Here is a 6,848-nt window from a genome sequence, read left to right as displayed (position 1 = left end):
ACGGGAAAGAAAGTTTCTGCAATGGCAAATATTCATCTTTTATCATCATAAATAGTTAACTAAGATGCATTTCAAGTTGAAATTCGAAGCAGTGCATATCTAACTCAATACTGTTTCAAGTCATAATTATTATTAGTTCAAATAAAATCCTACCAAAATCGGCATAACTGCCTCGAAATTGTCATCCACAACTGAAGAGCAGACTAAAAACATCAGTCCAGAAAAAAAAAGTTGCCTTAATGAATGAAGGATTCGTTCCATATAATTATTCGATGTAATCAACATGTGATAAGGTCGCGTGCAGCGTAGGAGTGGTGGGGGAAAAATGGATTTTCTGGCAAGGAGCACAAACAAGTTTAGAAGGGCTGTGTGGAAGACAAAAAAAGGAAAACATCCCAAGGTCTGTAGCTAGGAAATGATGTAAGTGAACGCCCGAAGCAAGGACGGAGAAGAGGGTCATCTGTGTTTTTCCAGGTTCACTACAAAGTGTTCTTATATATATATATATGCTCTTAAACCAATAAAGGCCGACCTATACAAGAATTGGCAAACAGAACCTTCAGAAACGGCAGAACCATATTTGTGAATTGTTTTATATATTTGTTCACCAAAGCGCTTAACATGCGCACAATGTATCCGAGATACCCTTTATCATCTGTTACATATATACATATATATTGCCTTACATATTGCTGTGCGTAAAGTCACCATTGTATTAAGTCGTCCGCGGCCTTGCATGCTTGTAAAGGTTTCACACTTTGGAGACTCAATCATCGCATTTACTGCCACAACACCATAATTATCAAGAATCAAAAAGGTTATTAAATGGAACGTTGACTATTTGACAAGACGTAACATTCACAAGTACGTCGACATAGAGTGTCTGTTACGGATTTCACAATTATCAAGGTTAGGCCAAAACAAGATCACCCTTATCTGCTGTACATAATACAACTTCGCCTTGAAAAACCCGAGTGGCAAATTGAATTCGTTCCAGGAACCTTTCCATCACCATACCCTATACATCACCACTGACAGTGGATGTAATGATTAACTTAGACGATAGATTCACGTTGAAAAGTAATCCATTTTTGGACTGACGTTTAACAACTTAAAAAAAAAAAGGCAGCCAGACTGTTTTCGCCTACAGTACTGAATAGACTTGTTCACTCTTGTGACTAGCGCTGTGACCTAAATTACACGTTTTATTACAATTTTGCAATTTTATTATTACAAGTTTTGCATTGTTATGCAACTAACAGTGAGGCGATATTAGTTCGCTACAAGCGGGAGGGCATTTAAGGTTCTAAATTTCACCATTGACAGGGGAGGAATAAATCCTGCAACATATCTATTCCAAATATCAATAAGAGCAACAATGGTTAACGACCTAAGTGTAACGGAAAATGAAACAAGGGAAGCGCACAGTCAATAATGATGCAGATCATTTCCCAAACCCACGTACGCCAATTCCTACATAATTATACTGATCACAGTGATAATTATAGGTTCACGACCTGAATTTCATGGAGGCAACTCACCACATGAGGTCCATTCCAATAGCGTACCTTGCACAGGCAATAATTACACACGTACACATCACTCCCAAAACTATCAATTTCATGGAGCAAGTTCATCAGGGTGGATCGTCCACCCCGATGACACCCCTCCCCTGAGATGATGACAATAGGTGGGCTTGAGATTTTGATGGACTCAACCCTCTAATTACTACGATTCAATCTAGGTAATTAGCCCCCCGAAATAAACAATTGCACTGCCCAAACCACCCAGCGAAAACAGTTGGGTGCGCTAAGCGATGGGCCAACCCCATCTGCTATGCAATTCATGCAATTGAATTGCAATACCCGGCAGATGTTGACACCGTGAGCGAGTGTGTGTGCTGCGAGAGTGGATCTGCTGAAAAGGTGACGAGCCCAATCCTTGATCTGTGGTGCAATCACCGTGCTAGTCCCTTACAGTGGTTGTTGCCGGTGGGCCCGGGGACGCTCCCCTGTCAAGTCTTACGTTTTTCGCGTAATTCTTACGGAATTTTGATGTTTTTCAAGTCTTACGGCGTATGCCGAAGATCTTACGGTTTTTACAAAACAATTTGGTCAAATAAAAAAAAGATCGCGAAGGTTCGTCCGAGAACAAAGTAACAGCTAAAAAATCTCGCGGTAACTGATCCGGCGGAAGTACAAGGCAACGCGCATGTGCACACCGTCAGCGCAATCTGACCGAGTACTGTGCGACAACGCTTGACCACACGCGACCTCAAATTAAAGCAGTTACGTGTAATATCGTTGTTGTTCTCGGTATCTTCAAGGTATATTATCACGTTGTACGAAGCTTTAAGCCATAGAAATGAAACTAAGGGAGTTGTGATACATTTTCGAAGAGCTAGCGATCGAAAGTGAAAGTAGCCGGATTCCTGTCACCTCCGATCATGTCGGACTTGTTTTTAGAACACGCGCGACCTCAAACTAAAGCATTTATATGTAATATTTTTTGTTGTTCTAGTATCTACACAGTATTTTCTCACGTTGTACCTAGTGTGAAGCCATATAAATAAAAATAAGGGCGTTATGATGCATTTTCGAAGAGGTAGCCTGGAGAGCGAAAGTTGGCACCGGATGTCTGTTACAACCGATCATACGACTTGTTTTTAAAACATGCGCGACCTCAAACTAAAGCATTTACATGTCATATTTTTGTTGATCTGGTATTTGTCCTTGATTGTTGAGACACACATGAGTTTCTCTGGCTTGTAACTTGTGTGTTTTACATGTTCTGTTTGGATAAAATGTTCTCTTTTGTGGTGGGGGTTTCCATTCATGGAATCACTGTGCTCAATGAATGAATGAATGTTGTTAAAACACACTTGTCTTGTGCCTTTACTATTAAGTGGTGTTTTTGTGCATTCTGGTAAAAAATGTGTGAGGGGTGTAAATCACTAAATGTGTGTCTGGTTGGAAGTGTACTGTCTTTGTACAATTTAGGTGATTCTGGTTACAATAAATTTACATTTAAACATGCTTTGCATTTCAAAATTACATAAAACAGTGCAGTTCAGTTTTGTGAAAAGTGTGTTTTTCTTATGTGTGAAATAAGGCTGATTTCCTGGGGTTTTGTGTGTGTGTGTGAGAGTGTGTGTGTGTGTGTGTGTGTGCGTGTGTGTGTGTGTGTGTGTGTGTGTGTGTGTGTGTGTGTGTGTGTGTGTGTGTGTGTGCATGTACGGTTCTTGTGGTGATTAATCTAACGACTTCTGAAATTTTGCACGTTGTCTTTTGCTTTTGGGTGCAAACTTATGGTTTTGTTAGCAAAATCTTATGGTGAGCGTCCACAAGAGCTTGACAGGTATGTGTTATGTAAATTGAGGAAAGATACAATCTTGCGTCGGTTCCGGATAGCCATATAGGATGTAGTACAGACAATACAAACACTGATAACCACCCAACCAATCTTGCAGTGGGCGTTTCTTGTATATTTATGTGCTGAGAGAACACCCTTTTGCAGCAACCAACTATCACACGTTGCAGGCATCCTTTCCTGACATCATGTATAATCATTATCATGTATCTAATTAACACCTGCTCACAAAAGACAAACAGCTTGAAAGACTTCAATCCTACAATTGTGCTTTGAGATGCCGTCTCTTCAGTTCGCAGAAGTTTCACAACAGTTTCAAAGTACAGGTACAACGTACAACACTAAACATCGGATGCAGGATGCGCGTGTCATGCTTATGCCACAACTGGGTGTTTAAATTGTAAAGACACACACCATCCCTAATTGGAGTTTCCCAATATATGGATATCGGGTGCGGCTTTCGTGCAAGCAGTGCTTACAACAATGAAGAATTGTCCACGGGGTGTTAATTATTTTTTTATTAATTAACGCGTAATGGCCAAGGGATGGTGTTCAAAAGTCGAGTTAATTTTTCAGTAGTGCATGAAGCTGCACCGAAGGGTCCGATCAGTCCCTTTTCTACCACGGCCCATTTGTCACAGATTATGTCTTTTGTTGGAAGCCTTTGCCATGCCGCAAATGCTACCACGCAAATTACACAGCTATGATAATTGAAAGATTCGGTCCACTTTTTTAACGGTTTCATTTTTCTTTGCAACCGTTTGTTGCAAATCAAAGTGCTGTGTCCTGTGTTATAGGAACGCTACTACGATAATGAAATTAATACTATGTCAATCAAGACAAGGCGATTTCAATGGTAACACTGAACGGCCTAGCAGGACACTTGTTGTTCCAAACCCGTATAATTATACTATAAAAAAAAACACTAAAAAAGGTAAACAGTCACAATCATATAACAACTTAAATGTTTTTTGCTGGGTACATTCGCTTGAACACAACATCAAATAAAACTATTACCTACCTCCTTGCATACAAAAGACATTTTTGCCTTAATAGACAAACAGCTTTCTTTCTTTCTTTCTTTATTTGGTGTTTAACGTCGTTTTCAACCACGAAGGTTATATCGCGACGGGGAAAGGGGGGAGATGGGATAGAGCCACTTGTCAATTGTTTCTTGTTCACAATCACAAAAGCACTAATCAAAAATTTGCTCCAGGGGCTTGCAACATATATAGTACAATGTATTACCTTACTGGGAGAATGCAAGTTTCCAGTACAAAGGACTTAACATTTCTTACATACTGCTTGACTAAAATCTTTACAAAAATTGACTATATTCTATACAAGAAACACTTAACAAGGGTAAAAAGAGAAACAGAATCCGTTAGTCGCCTCTTACGACATGCTGGGGAGCATCGGGTAAATTCTTCCCCCTAACCCGCGGGGGGTAATAGACAAACAGCAAGACTGAGTAATAATGATATCAGTTTAGGCAACGCTTATTGTCCACTGATTGTTGCAGTGTCAGTTTCTAGAAATAAACAGAACACGCACATATGAATTGCAAAGGATGAATGGGTGTAACATAGGACCACGTAAGGTGACATTTAAAAATATATCTGAAGTAACAATGCCAAAATATGTTGTTTCCGACATTCAGTCCGAACAAACACAAATAGCTTTAAACAAACTCACCATCCAAAGTATCGAACTCGTTGCAATCACCACACCAATCGTCCAAAAATCAAAAATCAAAACATCACCAAACTCCAAACTCCTTTCTCTCCGTCAACAGCGAAGATGCAAAACTTTGTCCAGTACTTCCCAAAACTTCAACACACGTGGAGCAAGTGAACGCCTCCAAAACAAGACAACTGCGGCCCTTGTAGTAGACACAACCGCCCCATTGCGACAGGGAACGCTCTTGGGTTGCACAGAGAAGTGAACATGCAGTCCCTTTTCACTCTCTCTCTCTCCCGCGCGCGTCTCTCTCTTTGCACATCGGCGCTTGAGAGTTACAGCCCAGTTGGGAAATGGTCGGTTCCCGATACAGCGCTCCTCACTTTTCCCAGCAGCGGAGTTTTCGCTTTCCGCACCGTGGCAGCGCGTGCTTCGTGAGTTCGGGAGACCATGAGAGATAGGGAGGGAGAGACTGAAATGGAAGCCGGGATCAGAATGAAGAGAGAGAGAGAGAGAGAGAGAGAGAGAGAGAGAGAGAGAGAGAGAACAAGAACGAGAACGAGAGGCAGAGAAAGAGGGAGAGAGAGACAGAGAAAGAGACAGAGAAAGAGACAGAGAAACAGAGAGAGATGAAAGAGAAACAGAGAACAAGAGGGAGAAAGAGGGGGGGGGGGGGGGGGGTTAGAGCTTGAGAGAGAAAGGGAGAGAGAAATGAACTTAACTGAACTGAACTTTATTTTACAAGAGAGAGAGAGAGAGAGAGAGAGAGAGAGAGAGAGAGAGAGAGAGAGAGAGATATTGTAGAAATAAAGGGGGAGCTCCAAAGAGAAGTGATCGGCAAAAGAAAACGGGAGTAAGGAGAAAAGGGGTGAGGCAAAAAAAGAGATGCTCGACAATTGTTCGTGAATGAAAATGGAGGCAAAAACAGTTGCCCTGATGAATGAAAGCTCCTTTTCATTCTTTCGCCGCAATCAACATTTGATACGGTCGCGTGCAGCGTGGGGCTGGTGTAAAAATGTCCCGGTTTTGGCAAAGAGTTCAAACTGAAGCTTACATCGCTTATAAAAGGAGGCCGAGAAAAGGTTCCCTAAATATCCAAGGCCTGTACAAAATAATGTAAATAAACACTCCGAGCAAGAGCAAAGAAGAAGTTCATTGGTGTTTTTCCAGTTTCATGATGTAGGCAATATCATGGCCTATGATTGGCCGTAGAACGGAAATGAGACAAAAACTTAACGGTATTTTCCTTTTCGTGTGAGCAATTATGTTTACCGCCACAGATTTGTTTAGGCTTTCACCTGGGATAAACAGATCCTTTAATCCCAATCCGCCTCGTGAAAACACTTCCCCTCACCTTCTCTTCTTCTTCTTCGTTCATGCGCTGAAACTCCTACGGTTTATACGTGTATGACTGTTTTTACCCCATCATTTAGGCAGCCATACGCCGCTTTCGGGGGAAGTTCGCCTCATCGTCTCAGATCTGGCCAGGCTTTTACGTGGGATACGACCATCCCTCCACTTGGTCACATACCAAAAATCAACACCCTGGCTGCTTGCTGTGGTGAGTTAGACATTTTTAATGAATTAATTTTACGAAAAAGACACTAGTGCCTCTAACAAAAATAATTAGTATACAAATTACCACTGACTGTGCATAGATATCACCTAGGCTGTTCATTGTTGGTATGTGAGCAAGTGGAGGGATGGTTTAATCCCATGCAAAAGCCTGACCAGATCTGAAACGGTGAGGTGGGGTTGGCATTTAAACCAAAGGCAATGGTTAACAGCCGGCTAAGCTG

The 6,848-nt window shown here is 41.4% G+C and overlaps 1 protein-coding gene across 1 annotated transcript in view; it reads right to left on the bottom strand.

Annotated features, from left to right (window-relative positions):
* LOC138976683 (hemicentin-1-like) overlaps window positions 1–5,298 on the bottom strand; it is a 125,160-nt gene extending 119,862 nt beyond the window's left edge. The window contains exon 1 of the mRNA XM_070349562.1: window positions 5,065–5,298. The gene's annotated coding sequence lies outside the window, so the exon portion shown is untranslated. The remainder of the gene's footprint in view (window positions 1–5,064) is intronic.
* Window positions 5,299–6,848: the final 1,550 nt, after the last annotated feature.

The sequence above is a fragment of the Littorina saxatilis genome, linkage group LG1, assembly GCF_037325665.1.
Source record: "Littorina saxatilis isolate snail1 linkage group LG1, US_GU_Lsax_2.0, whole genome shotgun sequence".
In the NCBI taxonomy this organism is placed as follows: domain Eukaryota; kingdom Metazoa; phylum Mollusca; class Gastropoda; order Littorinimorpha; family Littorinidae; genus Littorina; species Littorina saxatilis.
The sequence above is the reverse complement of the archived record's forward strand: the minus strand, read 5'-3'. Positions and strand labels throughout refer to the sequence as shown.